Raw genomic sequence first — 23,370 nt, 5'->3', positions numbered from 1 at the left:
TATATATATATAGATATATATATATTATATATATATATTATATATTATGATATATATCTATATAGATATATATATATCGATATATATATACATACTGTGTAATACTATATATATAGATATATATCTATATATATATATATATATATATATATATTTATATATATATATATATATATTATCTATGTTGTACATGTGACAGGGGAAATCAGATAAGTAACAAGACCTAAAAGGCTACCATTGTTCACTCATTGCATCTATAACTTCTGATAAAAGAAGTGAATTCCATTGTATCTAAATCAGATGAATTACGTTCGATAAAATCTTCGAAATCTTTGAATTCCTCTTAAGTAGAGAGAGATGAGAGAGAGAGAGAGAAGCTTTTGGGAAAAGAAAACCACCAAGGTGGGGGAAATATATAGTGACGAAAAAAAAACGAGCGACCAATAAGACAACACCAATGACCGACGTCCATCGTCTCGCCAAAAAAAAAACTTCGACATGACGGCTGATTAGACCGGCGATTGGCAAATCGCCTTTAGATGCGATTGGAACGTGCCATCATATATTCTAATAACATTTGCCAGCGCCGAGTTAATTACCGGTAGTAATTACACCGTTATTTTTATCATCTCCCCCACCCCCATCCCCAACGTCCGAATTTCGTCCGCTGTAGGGGGAGTTTCGGTGGGGGGGGAGACGGAAAGACTCTCAAGGGCAGAGACTTCATCATAAAATGTTCTAATTGCTTTTGAATATTTAATACGGTCCACTAAAAAGCCCGAATCTAATTGCTTTTCCTTCGGACTGGACTTCCAGCATTGCGCGACGGACGAACCAGATCGAGTTAATGAGAGAGTGACGTTGCAGAACATTGCGTTGGTCTGCTTCCTTGCTTGCTATAGTAGATTCACATCACCCGTGCATCTGATGCTTAGCCAAGTCCCTCACGACGCTCCTGATTGGCTGTTGATAAGCCAGTCACAAGGCTAGAAACTCTCAGTCTCTCTCGAGAGAGTTCAAATAAGCAGGATGTAGTATGTTCCACCTTTCCTGAGGGCTATTTTCCAGCCCTGTGATTGGCTTATCAAGAGCCAATCAGGAGCGTCGTAAGTGACTGGCCTAGGCGTCAGATGCACGGGTGATGTGAATCTACTATAGAGCTTGTATTCCGTGTGATTTCATTCGGGCGATAAAATATGTAAAACGTATGGCTGTATATAAACTACGTTTCAGGCTGCTTGCATTGGTTTAGCCTGCCTCTCCAGTACTGCATACATAACTGCAGTGCCGTATTAAGTGTTATTCACTCGGAAGATAAAATAGTTAGGTGTATATTCTGAGTTTTAGGCCACTTGCTTGCACAGTGGGTTAGCCTACCTATCCAGTATTGCATACATAGCTGCACTGCTATATTGCCTGTTACTCATTCGGCAGGTAAAATAGCTGAGTATTCTACATGTCACTTTCATGCATTGTAGGTTAGCCAACCTCACCAGTATTGCATACATAAGCTCAATGCTTTTTCATTAGGTCTTCTAAACTAGGGATGTCCAGTTCCTGTTCAAAACATCTTTGCAACCCCAAGGTCTAAGATATCATAAGTGGTATGTAAGAACAGATCATAGGTAGATAAATAATTGGTCTCTATAGCCACTGTACACTGTACAGAATCCAACGTCCTTAAGATAATCCTATCTCGCCAATGGCCTCTTCAAAATAGGCAAAATTAGATTACCTTTTTTCAACAGGTTTTCATATAAACCACTGCTAATTATTCTCTTAAAAAATCTAGGCGTTTCTCTCCTTAAGGGGTTTAAATGCACTGTTATCCTGCAGGAAATTGCTGATACAAAGTTAAGCAAATGCTAAAAGCAATTATAGTTAATCTGTAGCAGTCAGACGAGGAAAAAGAAAGTCAATTTTGATCTAATCATTCTAAATTATTTCTTCTCATTCATTGTATCATTTATGAAGACTTAGCGGTTTCCAATCCTTTTTTTTTTCAGCCATACCCTACTTACTTACCTCTAAAATCCTGATGCCCCTTGTGGTGAATATACTATAATTCTTTCACTCACGTGGAGGAAGCCTTTAGGCCATTAACTTGCTTTAAACATTCTCGTATTGGCCCCCAATCAAAATCAAGTTACACTCTGCCCCCCGTTGAGTCTTTCATTAACGGAAGACATAACAAATGATATAATAACTCTAACATATACAAAGCCTTCTCAGATGTTGTATTACTTAAGAACAGCGAACTTATTTATCCATAAATAAATCATTTGAAGTCTTCTTTGATGTTGTATTACTTAAGAACAATGAACTTAGTTTAACCATAAATAAATAATTTGAAGTCTTCTTAAATATTGTTTAGGTTTACTCATAAATAAATTATTTGAAAGTCTTTTTAGATATTGTATTATTTAAGAACAATGAACTTAGTTTAACCATAAATAAATAATTTGAAGTCTTCTTAAATATTGTTTAGGTTTACTCATAAATAAATTATTTGAAGTCTTTTTAGATATTGTATTATTTAAGAACAGTGAACTTAGTTTACCCATAAATAAATCATTTGAAGTCTTCTTGGATATTGTATTATTTAAGAATAGTGAACTTAGGTTTATCAGTAAATAAATCATTTCCATTAATGGCAAACATAGCAAAAAGAGACAAGTTTTTATGCCGTCAATGACTGGAGACTTTATTCAATTTATACCAATGATTCCCGAGAGGGTAACTTTGAATTTAGAACAAATAAATGAGAGAGAAAAACTAGCGTTTTTAAGAGAATAATTAGCCAAATGGTTTGCATGGAAAGCGAGGGTAAGGGGTTTGCAATTGATGGAGATAACAAAAAAAATGATCAATTATAAACGAAAGACTGACGACGTATTGAACTGCAGCGGAAATGGGATATTACAAAAGAGAAAAAAAAAGAAGGTTCCTGAGTTTTATTCACTAAGTGACTGAAACGGACAGAAAACAAAAAAAATATTTTTAATCTAGAGGCAGGAGCTTCAAAATGCAGCATTGACATCAACCGAGACAAATTAATTTGCTGACTGAAAACTGCGAATATGAAAAATTGGGGGAAAAATGGATAAGTGTATAAAAAAAACATCGTGGAAGACGATGATGGAGTGTACGTATATCGTGTACATCAACAGCGTCACTTAGTCACCAGGGTGTTCTCTCAGCTATAGAATCTATGAGGAAGAAATGATTTAGTAGGAAGATTGAAAAGGGTCTTGGAATGTTTCTAAACCCAAAACTAAATGGCATTACTGACGCATCAGATCACAGTCTTTCTAAAGAATCATTTAGTAAACACAATGATCCAGTCACTCAATCAGTAGGGAGTGACTGAAGCTATTATAGAACCCGCAATGAAGGAATTATGTAGAAAAAACAATAACCAAAAAGGTCTTGGAGTGTTTCTAAACCTTGCAAATGTCTGACATTATTAAATGTGACAAAACAAGTCATCAAACTAGGAAATCCATGAAGCTATAAAACCTGAAAGGAAGGAATCATGTAGGAACAAATAACCAAAAATGTCTTGGAATGTTTCTAAACCTTGCAAACGTCTGACGTTACTGAATGTGACAAAGCAAGTCAATAAGCTGGAAAATCCAAATCAACAATTGGGTCTCCAGGTCAGCAGGGAATGCCAACACAGCTCCCTGACAAATACAAACAGCATTTTTAAAGACCCATTCTACCAAACCAAACTAGGTTTTTTGATTTTTGGTTTATATAGAGTTTTGGCGTTATGCCAAGCACTGGGGCAACTAAGGTCATTACAGGAGGAAAACCTCAAAGCAGTTGCACCATGAAATAACTGTTACGAGAGGGTGGACAGTAAGATGGAGGAAATAGAGAATATGAACGGAGATACAGTAATAGGAATGAAAGTAGTTGCAGTTACCCCCACAAACCAAACTAGAGGTTCAACTCACCAAATCAGGGATGAAGGTGTGGGTAGACTCGCCACTCAGCCTGTTCAGGGTCTGGGCCGCCTGGTATTTGGTGTCTTGTGAGGGCGAGATCTCGTTGAAGATCGTGTGGGACGGCGTCGGGGTCATGTCCCCGGCCATTTTGGTCTCTGAGGCGGCCGAGTACATGTCGACTGAGGCCAGGGGGCCTCCCTGGGCCGAGGTCAAGGTGGGAGCTTTCTCCGAAACGGGAGATCCTGCGGAAAGATTCAAGAAGGAAAAAGTCATTACGCTGTGACGTCACGGCGTTGTTGTCATGTTTCCCAGAATAGTCTTCCCCTTCAGTTTTAATTAAATAAATTTTTCACTTCATACTCACAGGAAATCTTTTGTGTTGCAATGTTTTTTAGAATATTCTCAGTTGTTTAACTGTTTTTTACATTTTATTTCATACTCAAAAGAAAACTTTTATTTATTAAATTTTCTTTTCTAAAGAAAGTTTACCTTACAGTTTTACCCTGAGAAATTCTTACTGTTTGCTATTTTTAATATTTATTTCATACTTGATTAAATTCTTTTCTAAAGAAAGTGTACCATACAGTTGTACCCTGAGAAATATTTTGTAATACAAATATAACATAACATATCTCACAATCTATAGAGAAATATTTTGTAATACTACTACTAATATATATATATAATATATATATATTATATTATATATATATATATATATATATATATTATATTTCCGAAGAATATTTTGGATGTTTACTTATTTGGCCTTTACGCTAAACATAAAACCTTCTATTAATTCCTACAGAAAGTGCACCATTGTACCATTATATATATATATATATATATATATATATATATATATATATATATATATATATATATATATATAAAGTTTTTTTGCCACGAAGGAAAAAAATGAAAAAGCGAGAGAGCCAAGTACTTTCGGTCCTGTTCGGACCCTTTACTGAGTTTGCCTCAGTAAAGGGTCCGAACAGACCGAAAGTACTTGGCTATCTCGCTTTTTCATTTTTTCCTTCGTGGCAAAAAACCTTTATTTATACATAAGCATCACGTTTTATATACTTCGTGATCAAGTTATTGACGATATATATATATTATATTAGAATAATATATATATTTTTAAATATATATATATATATATATATATATATATATATATATATATATTCCCAAGAATATTTTGGATGTTTTATAATTTGGACTTTACACTACACATAAAAACCTTCTAGTAATAATTTCCTACAGAAGTGTACCATTGTACCATACACCTTTCCTTTTAAAAAAAATATTGAGTAATGCTAAAATACATATATAAAAAAGCTGAGGTTACAAATACTTACATAAGTCTTACATTTAGACTCTAACAACTAAGAATTATGTACAAATTGTTCTAATTCTTTAAATCAGTGAGAAGAAGTGGAGGGGCTAATTTATACATCAATGTGCCTGAAAGATCTTAAAACACAGCTTCTAGGTTATTTGCAAGTGCAGTTATACAGTAGATGAAAATATTGAGAATTTCCTCTCTTTTAAAAGCAAGCACTACCAAGTTGTGCCAGTGGTGATGAATAGGGACATATATATACACAGGTTTTTATATAATATATAAATATATATATATATATATATATATATATATATATATATATATATATATATATATATATATATATATATATATATATATATATACATATATGACATACATATGGATAGAGGAATAGTTTCATTACTCCTCAATACAAGAGCACAGCTATTTTATTAGAAAAAAAGAAAAGGTTATTACAATGATTAAAACTAAGAAGATCGGAATACAGCGCAGGCTCGTAGAGGAGAGAGAGTCAACAATAAACAATAAACTAGCAGAAGAAAATAACAATGAAGGTATCTTTTTTTTTTATCAATATACTAACAAATACAAGCGTAGTGAGATGCGTATACGCAAAAATCCCTCTGTATTTTGAGAAATCTATCAGAGAAGCGAAACAAACCAGTGGGCGCCTATAGGAGAATTTTTGTTTGTTTGTAAGTTTTGTGATGTCACAAACCAGTAAGTGCCAACAGGAAAAGATTCTTTGGGTTTTATCGAAAGAGTTGTCAAGTGGCAACAACAGAGAAAAGAGGCATTTACTAACACCAAAAGATTTATTTTTTTTTGTGAAAGTTGACAATTAACGAATGAAGAAGGTAATTTACTGCAAGCAAAATTTCTGTGTGTGTTTTTTTGTGTGTTTTTGTGAGAGTTGCCAAGTAACAACTAAAGATGAAGTATTTACTGACACCAAATTATTTTCTGAGTTTTGTGTGTGTGTGTGTGTGTGTGTGTTTTTTTTTTTTTGAGACCTGACAAAAACATTTTTAGTTTCATTGTGTTTTTTGTGAGTTGTCAAGGAATAACAGCAGATGAAGGCATTGACTGACACCAAAAGAATTATTTTGTGTTTTTTTGTGAAAACTGTCAAGTAACAACAGCAGAAGAAGAAGGAATGTACTGCCACCAAGAACATGATCTACTTGTCATCTCCGACACCAAAGCTACGACAAACTCAGCCAAACTCAAATCCATTTGACAGACCTTTGCTGAACCTCACTGTCCGACGCCCCAAGTAATCTGTAAATATTTATTTATAACTTTTAAAATCAAATTACCTTTGTTAGATATGTGTGTTGGTTTTTATTTTAATTCCCTGTTTTTTAATTTTTTTATTTTTTGCATTCTTCAGAAGGCTAGTTTAAAATGACAAGTTTGGAAGAATATTTTAAAGGGAGTGAGATGTTATAACAATATTTGTCAATCTATTAAAGAATAAATATAATCACAGTATATAATGACAGTGTGGGTGGCAACTGTGATGTGATGCTATTTTATGAGTGCAAGTAAATAATAATAATAATAATGATAATAATTATGTAATTACTGTAGACATAAGTAACTCTAATGATGACACTGATGAGACAAAAAAATATAGATAATAATAATAATAATAATAATAATAATAATAACTAATAATAATAATAATAATAATAATAATAATAATAATAATAAAAACAGCAACAACAACAATAATAATGATGTAATTACTGTACATATAAGTAACTCTTATGATGACACTGTAATGTGACAAAAATATTCAGATAATAATAATAATAATAATAATAATAATAATAATAATAAATTAATTGGTTACTGCAGATATAAGTACCTACATTATGACAACATTGTATTGTGACCAAAAGAAGATTATTCATATAAAATAAGAGCGTAATTCCTAATTTCAAAAAATATATTTCATTGGAAAAAAAAGTGGGGGGGGGGGATGAAATTTGTGTTGAAACTGAAACTCACCATAGACACTTCCTCTCAGTCTCCGAGTTCGTTCTTGTGTGCAGAAAAACAAAAGTAATAATAATAACAATAATAATAATAATAAGAATGTGTAAGCAAATAATGATCAGAAAATAAAGAGTGGTGGAAGAAAATATAAATGGATTTCATTAGTGTTAGATTTATATAATATATATATATATATATATAATATATATATATATATTATATATATATATGATATGTCTGCTGGAAATAGTATATTGCTTGTTTTTCCTAAAGTCTGGACATCAACACAGGTTAAGGTTTTATTTCATTTCTTTAATATTTTTATTTTTCATTTTTTTTTACTTGTCAGAATGATTTGAGCTGCGATTTTATGTATTTTGTTCACCTTTTCTTCAGTTAGCTGAATAGCTGGGTTGCAGACACAATTGTCTGCTTAGTTTAAATTCAGATAAAATTTTTTTATCATAATCGAAACTGACGCAGACGCTGCGCATTCGTCTTTTGGGAAATCAGACTTATTCTATTTCCTCTTGATCTGAGGTTTTGCAGAAGGCTTACCTTAATACTTCATGGCCATCATAATTACCGGCCCCTCTTCCCTTCTCCCGCCATAAAATATAACGTGACAATTTTGGTGAATAATTATGAATACATCTAACCAAAACTTTTTCGACGAGTCTAAATATCAGAAAAATTCTGATATTTACTTGAATTATTATATAAAATTTAGATATAAAAAAAAAAAGCCTTGTAAGTTTTTTGTTTTTTAAGTCCTTCCAATGTTGTCTTAAGTCAGATCTAAGTTTCATTTCTAAGCTCTAAAACTATGTCTGGTTAAAACGACAATGCAGATAAATACAAAATGTATGTAATACAGGTGGTATGTATGCATGTATACGTATATGTACATCTATCAACATCATCGATATATATATATTTATAATATATATATAATATATACAGTAATTATATATATATATATATATATATATATATATATTATATAGATATATATATATTTGTAGCAAATTTGCACTACATCTCATGGAGTTTCTAAAATTTATGACTGACTAATTTAAAGTTTCCTGGCGTCTCCCATCAGATTATCCTTAAAATGAATGAAGATACTTAAACGGTAAGTATGGCCAGAATCCTCATCAGTCTCTACTTATTAATATAATAAATGAGACTATGACTTCATCACGTGTAAAGTATTGATTTTTGTCATTTCATTAAACATACGTCAAGTAATTTCAGTTCTACTTTAGGGCTGTAACTGCGAACTCTGTAATCTAATAAGTGTCAAAAACTGCAGCTTTTATATGTAATAAAAGCTTTTTTGCCTGGCTCATATATACTAACCTTCCCTTAAACTGTATACATATTATAACGAACGCGATCCTTCATTCTGTTATTAAAAATCACTCTTTGCCTCTAGCGGCCACACGTGGAGTTCGGACTGTCCCTAACTCTACTGGTAAATTTTTCATTATTATTTTATAAATTATTATTCTACAAATATAAATGGACAGCTGCAGGACATCTGTCGGTGATGAACCGGATCTATGAATTCTCGGCGAGTCAAAGAGAACGCCATTGTGTTTTTCGTTTGACAGACAAAAAAATGTTCTGTATACACCAATATGATTGTTGTAAAATACTGAAGATCTATTTAATCAATATTACTGTCTAGAGAAGAATATTCATGGCAAAACTGCCATGTTTACGAAGTCATACAAGCCTAAATTGATACCGCTTGAGGCATGAATCAGAATTACCAACGGAATTCGAAATTGTAGCATATTCTCAGGGTCTATTCACGTAACTGCAGTTATGTCCAGCTAAAGAAAATTATTGATTCTAATTAAAAGACTTCAAACGCCTTGTAAACGATGCATCAAAATAGGTATTTACCGCAACTCCTCATGTTTTCTGGATTTGGAGGTTGGTAGCCATGAGCGTTTGATGGTCCACAAATGTAAACATTATGATTCTTTTAGGCTAACCTCCGCGCCAAAAAAAAGTACAAAACAAACTAACATTCTTTTAGGATTATATTTAAACAAATAGGTATACGGAAAATAACCATTATGCCCTTCTTTTTAGTTTTAACTTCGGATGCAACCAAGATAAACGTGGAATTTCGGTCGTGAGTCATCCATAACACAATCTACATTTGGCGGACATTTTATCCTAAAAGAACGATAACTGTCCGATAACTTTAGTGACGGAGAAAGTTAGGGTAGATTCATTAAGTGCCACAGAATTGTAGTGGTTTCGACCTCGAGATCACGTGATTTCTAAACATCATCAAATCCAACAGAAAACAACGACTCTTAAAAATAGGACTCATATTGTCCACGAAACTCTGCATATATAAAATTTAGTTACCTTGACACTAATGGCCACCGAAACGGAATGAAAACTGAAAAGAAACATTCTTTTTGTCAGAATTAATGAACGAGTGTCTTGCCCTTACAAAGACTGTCTTGTCCCCATTATTTGAAAGTAGTAAATATCTAGGATGTTCACCGAAAAATATAATTCCTTTTTAATGGTGTCTTGTGGTAAAATCTCATACGCAATAGAAGCCATGGTACCTACACTTTTATCTGAGAGAGAGAGAGAGAGAGAGAGAGAGAGAGAGAGAGAGAGAGAGAGAGAATGATACTACACGCACAGCTGGGTCAAAGATCAAATTAACACATGTTAACAATGATTATCACATCATTGGTGATGTTTGATGACTATTTAACAAATGGTTATTAAATCATAGTTTATTTCATTTATAAAAAGGATGATATTTATAAGTGAGAGGATAATGAGAGCTTTAGGACCTCCATGATAAATGAAGGATTTATTTAAAATCCTGGTCATTCGTGGGGGATGAAGATAAATGGTTTTCAGACATAATACTCAGATTCGGTTAAAGTAATTAAAAATTAGGATAAATATGGGGCCTGAATATTGCAGTTTATAATTATATTCGCAGAAAATTAGTCTAAAGGTTTATCGTGACCTGGCTACCTGCCAGTCAACATCGCCTCCTGCTCCTGACTGGTAGGTTGCCAAAGGAATGTTCATGATGCTTTCAGACCCACTGACCACCTTTATAGGAAAATCAATCATGTTTTTTTTATCTTTACAAAATGGACTGATAAAGACACCCATTATTTATAACAACTGGGACTGATGGCACCTTGGCCCAGGCAAATAATTCTGGAGGCTTCATTATCAAACCCTGGCTACCTACCAGTCAACCCTGCAGAGCAACAGGCTCCTGGTACATAAAAACACCCATTTTATTTTTTACAACTGGGATGGAAGGTACCTTGATAGTACCTTGGCTAGTGCAAAGAAATCTGAGGGCTTCATTATCATTCCCTGGCTATCTACCAGTCAACAGAGCCTCCCATTCTTGACTGGAAGGTTGCCAAGGTGTCTAATGAACCCTGCAGACCAACAGGCTCTTGCTACATAAACACAACCAATCTTACAACTGGAAATGATGGGCTCCTTGATATCACAACTACAACCTTACCTTTTAAGTTAGAGTGTCTCTTGTTGCACAAGATCAGAGACGCTATCACAACTGCTACGATGACAATAGCTATCACGCCCCCGACCAGGAGCAACACGGGAACCGTCTCTGTGGGAAAAGTTTAAGTTAAGTATATCCCAGTTTAACCAGACCACTGAACTGATTAAAGCTCTCCTAGGGCTGGCCCGAAGGATTCGATTTTTATTTACGTTGCTAGGAACCCATTGGTTACAGCTTACTGTGGGATCCGAACCACATTATATCGAGGAATGCATTTCCAATCACCAGAAATACATTCCTCTGATTCCGCGCTGGCTACTGCAGCTGAGTGCGAACTCAGGCTACCAAAACGGTAGGCGAGTACGCAACCAACTCGTCCAGCGAGGAACTGTCTCTGTGGGATGGAGAGACATGACTGTTGGGGGGAAACTGTCGACAAGAGGTTGAGGTCTATAACTGTTAGGAAACTGTCTGTAATAGAGATTATTCGGTAACAGTTGTGAACTGTCTGTGAAAGAGAGCTGTCAACAGAAGGTTGAGGTCAGTTACTGTTAGGAAACTGTTGTGAGATGTCTGTGAAAGGAGACTCAAGCCATAACTGTTGCAGAACGTTTTCTGAAGAAAAAAGAGACATAACTGTAGAGAAACTGTTTATGAACTGACAGAATTAATAACTATAATGAAACTGTCTACAAAAGCAGGAAATATCGTAAACTTTTCTACGAAGGGACGAAAGACAATAACTGTCTTGGAGTTATATATGAACGAATGAAAGACATAACTCTTGCAGAACTGTCTGTGAAGAAATAACTATTTCAGAACTTTCATTGAAAAATGAACTATTTTAGAACTGTCTATAAAAGGAATAAAAGCAATAATTGCTTGAAGCACTATAGCAACGACTATAGGGTTTATGGGTTACATATTTAGATAAATTTCACGCCAATAGAGAATTTATCGGTCCAATAAAAATCTAAATAAATTATTGATGTAATAACTTTATCTGCTCAATTTCAGTGCCAGTTCAACGCCCCAATATAAGGTCGGAGTGGAAAAGAATGACCGGAAATCACTTAAACTGATAAACGAGAGAGAGAGAGAGAGAGAGAGAGAGAGAGAGAGAGAGAGAAGAGATCATGCACTAGGAAACACAACAAAAAGAGAGAGAGAAAGAGAGTGAGAGGGTGAAAGAAAGAGAGAGGGAGAAAGAGAGCGAGAGATCTTAAACAATGAAACCGAGAGAGGGAGGGGATCTTAAACCATGGCACAAGAGAAAGAGAGAGATATCATGCACTTAGAAACAAGAGAGAGAGAGAGAAAGAGAGAGAGAGAGAGAGAGAGAGAGAGAGAGATCTTAAACCATGAAACCAAGAGAGAGAGAAAGAGATCATAAAAAAGAAACAAAAGGAGAGAGAGATATCATAAACTAAGAAACAAAGGGAGAGAGAGAGAGAGAGAGAGAGAGAGAGAGAGAGAGAGAGAGAGATCATAAACTAAGAAACATAGAGAGAGAGAGGAATCACAAAAAGAAACAAGAGAGAGAGAGCGAGAGAGAATAGAGAGAGAGGAGAGAGAGAGAAAGAGAATCATAAACTAAGAAACATGAGAGAGAGAAAGGAATCACCAAAAAGAAAAAGAAACAAAGAGAGAGAGAGAGAGCGAGAGAGAGAGAGTAGAGAGAGAGAGAGAGAGAGAGATCATAAACTAAAGAAACATAGAAAGAGAGAGGAATCACAAAAAGAAACAAGAGAGAGAGAGAGAGAGAGAGAGAGAGAGAGAGAGAGAGAGAGAGAGAGAGAGTCCTCTCTCACATCCGCCTTACTTTCTTTATGCAGACGAATCTGCTTCCTGGCGACCCCATATTCGTTGACGACGGAGCAGTTGTAGGCCCCGAAATCCTGGTTTTCGGCGTCGTGGATCACCAGCGTGTTCCTGAGGCCCTCTGCCTGCTGGTCCTCCACCACCTCGTACCTGGGGTCACCTGTGGATCCAGGTAAACATTTGAGAGATAAATATTTCAATCAACGTTTTAGGACGATTCGGCTACAAATAGTGAGTTATCTGACTCCTACTTTGTAGAGTAGCGACAAAAAAAAGTTTTATTATCTGGTGTCACTTGCGGATCCAGGTAAAAGTTTGACAGGCAAACGTTTGACGAGGAAACGTCTTAATCAACGTGTTTGGATTAACTATAAATACTGAATTATCTGAACCCTATTTTCCAGAATATCCACGAAAAAGGGTGTTGTTATCCTAGGTCACATAATTTAACAAAACGTCAAATGTTGAAATAAAAAAAAAAATACCCACTGTGTTTGTTTATGTGAGAGTGATATAATTTCACGAAACGTCAATTCTAGAAACAACTGAGAGAGAGAGAGAGAGAGAGAGAGAGAGAGAGAGAGAGAGAGAGAGAGAGAAAACCCTAGGTGTGTTTATGAAAGTGATATAATTTCACGAAATGTCAATTCTAGATACAACAGAGAGAGAGAGAGAGAGAGAGAGAGAGAGAGAGAGAGAGAGAGAGAGAGAGAGAATCCTAGGTGTGTGTGTGCGTGTGTGAAAGTGATATAATTTCATGAATCGTCATCTCTAGAAACAACTGATAGAGAGAGAGAGAACAAAAAACCAGGTGTCTGAGTATGTGAAAATGACATAATTTCACAAAAACGTCCAGCGCAACGCAACCGAACTTTCTCACTTACTCAGATCGACCTGCCGTCCCCCTTTGTACGTCCAGGTGATCCTGATGGGGGTCGGGATGGACACGGTCATGCACTCGATGGTGACCGTGTCTCCCATCCGGCCCTGCTGCTCGCTCGAGCTCACGATTTGGGGAGGACCCTTCACCAGCACCCTTAGGCTGCCCTCCAGGTCGGCGAAGCCCCTGACGGTCGCGACGCACTTGTAGACGCCCGCCGTCGAGGGTCTGACGTCGACTCGAAGCTCGCTCCCGGAGCCTATGATCTGGAGGGGGGGGAGGTCGAGGTGGAGAATTCGGTTAGATTTGGAATGAATTGGTTCAGTGGTGTTACTGTTTTCTTTGGTATGGGGATATTGCTGTGGGTTTCTTTTAGGGTTGATCATCCCCCCCTTTTTATTTTCCCCCCCCCCTTGTTGGCTGGCTTAGTTTGGTGAATTTTTTTTTTCTCTATAGATGTATGATGAGATTCTCTCTATTTCTATATATGTATGTATATATATATATTATAATATAATCTATCTAATATATAGATAGAATATACTATATATTATAATATATACTAATATATATTTTTTATACAAACAGAAAGAAAGAGAGAGAGAGGAAGAGAGGGAGAGAGAGATTATCTGTTGTTTTTTTTCCTTTCTTCCTTTCTATATATACGGTATATATATATATATATATATATATATATATATATATATATATATATAACACATATAATATAGATATAAAATAAATATATATAATATTAATAATATATATAATGATATATATTATATATATAATATATATAGAAAGAGAGAGACAGAGAGATTATACTCTCTCTCTCTCTCTCTCTCTCCTCTCTCTCTCTCTCTCTCTCTCTCTCTCTCTCTCTCTCTATATATATATATATATTATATATATATATATATATATATATATATATATATATATATATAAAACAAAAAGAGAGAGAGAATCTGCTCTCTTTCTAAATAATTATATATATACATATGTATATAATATATATATTATATTACATGTATATATTTGTATATATATTATAGTATATACAGAGAGAGAGAGAGAGAGAGAGAGAGAGAGGAGAGAGAGAGAGAGAGACGAGAGGAGAGAGTGTATACAAAACTCAACAAACACCCCTCATCAATACATCTACAAAACAAGAAACATAACCACCAAATTTAATTCTTATTGTAATTCAGTATAAAAAAAAAAAATACTAAGAATTCCTTCCCTACCTTGGGAGACCCCTCCTTGAGCCATACAATAGAAGACTGAGGATTTGAGTCGACGTCAGCACTTGAGGACGACCTCTCTGCCCGTCTCGGCAGCCACGTCCCGAGGAAGAGACAGGAACGAAGGGCCGTACTGCACGTGCAAAGTCGTGGTCTTCTTGGACGTGCCCACCTGGTTGGTCACCTGGGGGAAAAAGTAGAGGTCTTATCTACCTGTATACAGTTTGTGGTTACACCTCACCCGGAAGTAATTAAAAGGGTCTTTGTCTACCTGTGTATGGTTTGTGGTTACACCTCACCCGGAAGTAATTAAAAGGGTCTTGTCTTGTCTACCTGTGTATGGTTTGTGGTTACACCTCTGTGTTATGGTATGGTTTGGGTTACCCCTCTTTGGTTTTATTGTATCTTTGGAGGTTAGGTCATTGCTTTTGGGATAGAGGTTATTGTTATTCTTCTCTGTCCCTCGAGTATGAAGTAATTTTGGTGGACGTAGACCTTCACGTTTGCTCCAGTGTAACCTAACTGTGGTGGTCCTTCATAGTTCTGGAGTGTCTCGCTGCCAAACGGTGCAATGTTCGTCTTTATCCGGACATAAGCTTTTATGTGATCATGGCATCAAACGTACTATCCGCAACTTCAACAGAACTTATTTTTTAATATTATCTTATTTCAGCAACACAAACTTCTCAGACCAGACTTTGGCAATTTCCTTAACAAGTGCAGGAGATACTCTCTTCATACTGATAGTATGGTCCAAAACAGTAGTCATTTCCCAGTCATACTGGCTGGCTCATTAACATAATGGCTTCGATTCAAATACGAGAAAGGCAGGGTAAAAATAAAAAGTGGTAAGCGAATCTAGTTTTTGAGTAGCAGGTGTAATATTATACATTTTAATTGGGATAGATTTGAATGCAAATCACCATTAAAATCATCAGTTCTGCAAATGAAATCATAATTCATGCCATGGTAATTCATTATGACGTTTTTCCCCCCAAAGCTGAAATTATTATAATAATGATTATTATAATTACCATCATAGCTGCTGCATCTGTTGCTTTTGTTTGTTTGTTAGTCTGGTTTGCTCTACCAAAATATTAAAGAATATTTCTAGGACTTTTCCAATTCCAGTTTCCATTCACGAGACATTTCTTTCTTTCTCAGTGGGTAGCACACTCACCTCGCAGCCTATGGCGTCCTGATGCAGATCCCTCGAGATTTTGTGAAGTGTCAGGGTCCTCGACGTCTCGTTCTCCAGCTCGAAATTTTGGTGGAACCATCTGGAGGAAGAGGAAAGATGTCCTCGGGTTAGGTTCTGTCCTTTCTTCAGTTACCCTTGTTGACCTACCATCACTTTCAACTGAATTATGGGATAAACGAATTGCTGAAGTCCATTAGACAACAGGTGTCTGAGCTAAAGAATAGGACTTTGCGCATGCATGTAATATGTCCCTAAGACTATGAACATACTTGCAGTAAGTCTAAGGCTTTGAACATACATGATGCATATCTCTGGCTTTGAACAAACGTGTATACTATGCTTTTTTCCATCTGTCCATCCGCCGGTGGCGTTTGCACATGGTAACACTGCGTCCCGGGCTTTAAATAATATCCTATTTCGAATATTAACGGTGTAATTTGCATACAGTAATTTATTAAAGTGTCTCTCAGTACCCACCTGTATGATATATTGCTGGGGTTGGCTTGGGCACTGCAGATGAAGTTGGCGTCGTCACCTTCCACCAGGAATGGGGGACGCACCTCTAGCCTCACCTCGGGTGGGAAAAGCACGCTCATTAGGATTGTCCTGTGCGAGGGGAGAGTCAGAGGAAAGAGTTACTCTCAACTAGTCTATTCAGGCCACCTAGCTCAACCACTCTTTAACTAGAGTTACTCTCAATTTTTCTGTTCACGTCACCTAGCTCGACCACTCTTTAACTAGTTATTCTCAACTAGTCCATTTAGGCCACCTAGCTCGGCCCTGTTCAACTAGAGTTACTCTCAATTTTTCTGTTCAGGGCACCTACCTTCACCACTGTTAAACTAGTTACTCTCAATTTTTCTGTTCAGGCCACCAACCTTCACCACTGTTAAACGAGTTACTCTCAATTTTTCTGTTTAGGCCACGTACCTTGACCACTGTTTAACTAGTTACTCTCAACTTTTCTGTTCAGGCCACGTACCTTGACCACTGTTTAACTAGTTACTCTCAACTTTTCTGTTCATGCCACCTAGCTCGACCACTCTTTAACCATCATTTACTCCAGCTTGCAAATACAGCTTGATTACAATTGGTGATTTCTTCTAAATATTCACCAAGGATCTTAACTTTTAAGTAACACTGAAAGCTACAGTCTCACATACATGAACTTTTAAAGCTACAATATTCCACAAAGGTCCAAGCTTTACCAACACAGAAACTTTCAATAATCCTCGAAGATCTGAACTTTTAAATAACACTGAAAACTACAATATTCCCCAAAGATCTGAACTTTTAAACAACAGTAAAAGCCCCAATATTCTCTAAAGATCAACATTCTACTCATCAAAAGATCAGAACTTTTTATAAATATTCTCCAAAGATCTACGTCCTACTCTTGGAAGATCAGAACTTTTTATAAATATTCTCCAAAGATCTACGTCCTACTCTTGGAAGATCAGAACTTTTTATAAATATTCTCCAAAGATCTACGTTCTACTTTTGGAAGATCGGAACTTTTTATAAATATTCTCCAAAGATCTACGTCCTACTCTTGGAAGATCAGAACTTTTTATAAATATTCTCCAAAGATCTACGTTCTATTTTTGGAAGATCAGAACTTTTTATAAATAATCTCCAAAGATCTACGTTCTACTCTTGGAAGATCAGAACTTTTTATAAATATTCTCCAAAGATCTACGTTCTATTTTTGGAAGATCAGAACTTTTTATAAATATAGTCCAAAGATCTACGTTCTACTTTTGGAAGATCTGAACTTTTTATAAATATTGTCCAAAGATCTACGTTCTATTTTTGGAAGATCAGAACTTTTTATAAATATTGTCCAAAGATCTACGTTCTATTTTTGGAAGATCAGAACTTTTTATAAATAATCTCCAAAGATCTACGTTCTATTTTTGGAAGATCAGAACTTTTTATAAATATAGTCCAAAGATCTACGTTCTACTTTTGGAAGATCTGAACTTTTTATAAATATTGTCCAAAGATCTACGTTCTATTTTTGGAAGATCAGAACTTTTTATAAATATTGTCCAAAGATCTACGTTCTACTCTTGGAGGATCAGAACTCTTTATAAATATTGTCCAAAGACCAGAACTTCTCATAAATACCGGGTGAGAGGCGAAGTCAGCGCTTGGTTGGACGTGAGACAGGTGATTGAGGAGTTGTGGTGAGCTCTCCTGGGAGTGAAGGACAACCTTGACCTGACCGTGACCCGTTTCCCGTCGGGCATCGGGTCAGTCGTGAGGGTCGTGCCCGTACGAATGCTCTCTCTCCGGCTGTCGTCTACCCACTGGATCTGATTGGAAAGAGAAAGAGTAATATTACAGTAATATATATTGAATGACTGGAAAGGGGCATTGTGGGTTCTTTGTTAGGGTTGATGTCTTCCTCATGCTCTCTCTCTCTCTCTCTCTCTCTCTCTCTCTCTCTCTCTCTCTCTCTCTCTCTCTCTCTCTCAGATAAAAGTTGCATGAGAAATGGCACAGTGATTTATTTTTTATTTTTTTTTATTATCTCTCTCTCTCTCTCTCTCTCTCTCTCTCTACTTCCTCCTCTTCTCTCTTCCTCTCTCTCTCTCTCTCTCTCTCTCTCTCCTATGTCCACTATTATTACTTGAATAGTAATTATCTCTCCTATATAGCTCTGGCATTCTGACATTCAAAAGTACTAATACTTTCCTCTCTCTCTCTCTCTCTCTCTCTCTCTCTCTCTCTCTCTCTCTCTCTCTCTCTCTCTCTCTCTCTGTGCTGTAATTGCTTCATAGTATAACTGACCTCTACTACGCATACGTAATCCTAACAGTGTAGCTTAATCTCACTGTGAAGCACGTTTTATATCGAATATAACATGTGCAAGAAAACATTCCATAAAAAATGTACATAACATGTATAAAATTATTAAATTAAAATTGAAAATTTGACAAAAATAATAATAATAAAATTAATTTTTTCACAATTAAAAAGAAAATAAAAAACATCCCATACTACTGATAAAAAATTGTATAAAAATACATAAACGCACTAAACGTTAAAAAATATGGCTTTCATAGTAATTTTATATTATTTTTTCATAATTTAAAAGAAAATAAAAAAACATCCCATAATACTGATAAAAAAGTTGTATAAAAATTCATAAACGCACAAAACGTTAAAAAAAATATGGCTTTCGTATTAATTTATATTATTTTTTCATATTTAAAAGACTGATAAAAAAGTAAAAATATGCCGTTAAAAAAAAATTTGATATTATCACAATTTTAGAGAAAATAAAAATCATCAATATTAAAAAAAATTGATAAAAAATATAAAAAAAATGCACAAAATGTTAAAAAAATAAAAATGTGGCTTTCATAGTAATTTTATATTATTTTTTCACAATTTTAGAGAAAAAAAAAAACATCCCATAATACTGATAAAAAAATTGTATAAAAACATAAACGCACAAAACGTTAAAAAATAAAAAATGTGGCTTTCGTATTAATTTTTATTATTTTTTCACAATTTAAAAGAAAATAAAAGAACATCCCATAATACTAATAAAAAAAATGTATAAAAATACAGAAACGCACAAAACGTGAAAAAAAAAATATATGGCTTTCATTTTAATTTCCTTTTTTTTTTTCCTTTTTTTTTTTTTTTTTTTTTTTTAACCGTTCCGTAAACTTTTGATTGTACGCTTGCAATAGGGGGAAGGTTGACATGCTTGACAATAACGCGTAATTCCGCCCCCCATAACAGACTTCCATACAAATAACAGCAACTCATCTATGAATGACTTGTCCCCCACACACGTTTCGATCAGTGACGGTATAGCGAAGGTTAGAGAGTTTTTGGAAAAAGAATCATGGAATATTCAGAGAAATTTTGAACAACAAACATGTAAATCTATACACCACATGACATGGCTTCCTCAAGATAAATCCTGTTGGCTTTTGTTGCTTTGGTATCATCCTATTAAACAAACAGTTGTTTGTGTGTGGGAGTGTGTGTGTGTTTGGGTATTCAAGTGTTTGTTTGTCTAAATCTTTAGGTTTTAAGTAACCAAAAAACCAGCAAACTGACAAAAAATACAGTTATGTGTGTGTATGTGTACATATACGTGTGTGTAGGTTTCTGTGTACCAATCTTTAAGGGTTAAGTGACCAAATATCAGCAAACTGACATACTCAGCACAGTTCTGTGTGTTTGTATGTGTAGATACACAAGTGTATGTTTCTGTTAAATTAAAACGTGATAAAATCTATGCTCACATAGAGCGTTGTTTCAAGAACGAAAATTAAAATAAATACGCTACATTTCTTTTCATTAGAAATAATTTTTCTGTACCGTTCAACATGCACATTATTTATTTTTTTACATTGTCCTTCTAATAAATAAATCATAAATATCCTATCCTGAAATTCCTGTATCTTTAACTCAACGCGAAACACCTTTTTCAGACCTTTTTAGGCCCTACCTTTCCTACGCGTCGCCCCCCCCCCAACCCCCAACAACAACAAAGTAGTAGTTTGTAGGCTTACAGCCCGAGTAAACAAAAATCCAGCCATTCATTAGAGATACCACAAACATTTCCCAGAATTTGTTTCCTTCCCAACGCTCAAGACAATCTCCTCAGTGTCAGGAAACGGATATGAATTGTAGATGAGGGTTGTCATCTAAAGAATATAGAAACACTGTTTAAAACTTGCCAATAAATAAATAAACAAATAAATAAATTAAATTAAGTAAATCACTCGTGATAACTTCTAGTTCTTACGAAGTCCGGATGTAAAAAAAAAAAAAAAAAAATCAGTTTCTTGCGAAGTTTCGATCTAAGAAAATACAAAAAGTAACAAATAAATAAATAAATAATTAGATAAACAATTGAAACCAAATAATTCTTTTTAGTTCTTGCGAAGTTTTAATTGAGATTGCGAAGTTTGGATCTAAAAAGCAATAAATTTTTCTTTTTTATTTCTTGCCAAGTTCAGATCTAAAAAAAAAATAGAAAAACAAAACAAATAAATAAATAAATAATTAGATAAATAATTGAAAACAAATAATTTTTTTTTAGTTCTTGCGAAGTTTTAATTGAGATTGCGAAGTTTGGATAAAAAAAGAATTAAAAAAGATTTTCAAAACATATCTTGCGAAGTTTACATCCAAATATAAATAAATAAATAAATAAATAAAAATAAGATAAATAACTAAATAAATAAAACCAAACTATTTTGCTTTAGTTCTTGCGAAGTTTGGATTAAAAAAAATGAAAAAAATCTTTTTTCAATTTATTGCGAAGTTTAGATCCAAATATAAATAAATAAATAAAGAGATAAATAGATAAATAAATAAAATCAAATATTTTTTTTTAGTTCTTGCGAAGTTTGGATTGAGAACAAAAACTTAATGGGGATTTTTTATTGTCTTATTTTGTAATTTTTTCTTATTTTCTATTTTTTTTTTAAACTTCCTAGACTCGAACTTTTATTCGTCGGGGATGAAATGAATAAATAAAACCAAACAATTTTGTTTGAGTTCTTGCGAAGGTTGGATTGGGATAAAAACTTAATAAAGGGGATTTTTTGTTTCTGTTTTGTTTAACTTTCTGGACTCGAACTTTTTATTCGGCGGGGATGAAAGTAATCACGCGAAGAGGTAAAAACAAGAAAGAGCTAATTTGCCCCCAGGAAAAACTCTCATGCTCTTTGGTTTTTCCCGAGGATAATTATCAGTAATGCAACGATTATTGATTTCGGATACTTAAGTCTCAACCCCACACCTCCCCCCCCCTTCCTCCTTCCCCTAAGGGAAGGGGGGTAGGGGGAGATATAGAAGAAAGAAAGATAGATGGACCATTTGGAGAGATTGTTGTTGTTCATATCAGCTGAAGGAACAGGATGTTGGTTGTGGTAGTACTGACCTCTTTTCTCCTTCCTCCTACCCCCTCTTCCCCCCACTTCCCCAGGGGAAGAGTGGGGGGATGGGGAAGATAGAAGAAAGATAGACAGACCATTTGGGGAGATTATTGTTCCTTGTATCAGCTGTAGGAACACGATGTTGAGTTTGATAATACCAACCTCTTTTTCCATCCTCCTAACCCCCTCTTCCCCCCCCCCCCCCCACTTCCCCAGGGAAGAGTGGAGGGATGGGGAAGATAGAAGAAAGATAGACAGACCATTTGGGAAGGCCGTAGCAGATCCTTATATCAGCTGAATGAATGACTGGTGGTAGTTTGGTAATAATATTTTTCTAATCATTTCTTACCCCAAACCGAAAGGATGCATTGCAAAAGGATCTCCTTTTCTCCATAATTTCCTCAAGTATGATCCTACATCCTTCTCCTTCAAGCACACAATAGAGGTAAACGAAAGCATGAATATACATATTGAATGAGCAAATACGCATGCGCGCCCGCGCGCACACATGAAACTTTAAAATACACACAGCATCGAATGACCTCTCCAGGGATTCAGTTCATATTCGACCTTCTTTCTTTTGTTGTCATTCGTTTCCCCCCGACCCGGGCACCCCCCCCCCCCACCCCCCCCCCCCCCCCCCCCCCCCCCCCAAAAAAAAAAAAAAAAAAAAAACAAAAAAAGAAAAAAAAAAAAAAAAAAAGTCGTCTTCTTCCTTATTTCTCCCATTTTTCATACTTTCTCTCTTCTCCCATTTTTTAAATTTTTTATTTTTATTTTTTAGCTTACAACTCTCGTTCTCCCACGGGACTATACCTTTTTAAAGATGACGTGTGCTTTGTGGATGCAGGCAAGGCTCGATCACCGAATTCCCTCGTGAGAGGAGAAGAAGAAGAATTGGAAGAAGAAGAAGAAGAAGAAGAGAATAAGAAGAAGAAGAATTGGAATAAGAAGAAGAAGAAATTAGAAGAAGAAGAAGAAGAAGAAAAAGAAGAAGAAGAAGAAGAAGAAGAAGAAGAAGAAGAATTAGAAGAAGAGAAGAAGAAGAAGAAGAATTTGAAGAAGAAGAAGAATTAGAAGAAGAAGAAGAAGAAGAATTTGAAGAAGAAGAAGATGATGAAAAAGAAGAAGAAGAGGAAGAATTGGAAGAAGAAGAAGAAAAAGAAGAAGAAGAGGAAGAAGAAGAAAAAGAAGACGATGATAATAACACATATGGCATAATTCGGTATGTTGCGTAGCCTATGTGGGCTAAGGTTAGGCTAACTTTTAGATTAACTTTTATTTTGGTCAGATGTCGAATTCTTTTACGAAAGTGGGCAAATACATATGACTCTTTTCATGTTTATTTTATTTTATTTTTTTTATTAATTAATTAATATTTTGTGGGGGGACGCATTTCTCCTCATGGGCATTATTTGGTCCATATCGTGAGCCATATCATTTGACAGTTACATAAC

At 35.0% G+C, this 23,370-nt stretch overlaps 1 pseudogene; it reads right to left on the bottom strand.

Moving 5' to 3' along the window:
- Positions 1 to 23,370, bottom strand: part of LOC135214007 (irregular chiasm C-roughest protein-like) — a 270,534-nt pseudogene that overhangs the window by 2,830 nt on the left and 244,334 nt on the right.

The sequence above is a fragment of the Macrobrachium nipponense genome, chromosome 43 (genome assembly GCF_015104395.2).
Source record: "Macrobrachium nipponense isolate FS-2020 chromosome 43, ASM1510439v2, whole genome shotgun sequence".
In the NCBI taxonomy this organism is placed as follows: domain Eukaryota; kingdom Metazoa; phylum Arthropoda; class Malacostraca; order Decapoda; family Palaemonidae; genus Macrobrachium; species Macrobrachium nipponense.
The sequence above is the reverse complement of the archived record's forward strand: the minus strand, read 5'-3'. Positions and strand labels throughout refer to the sequence as shown.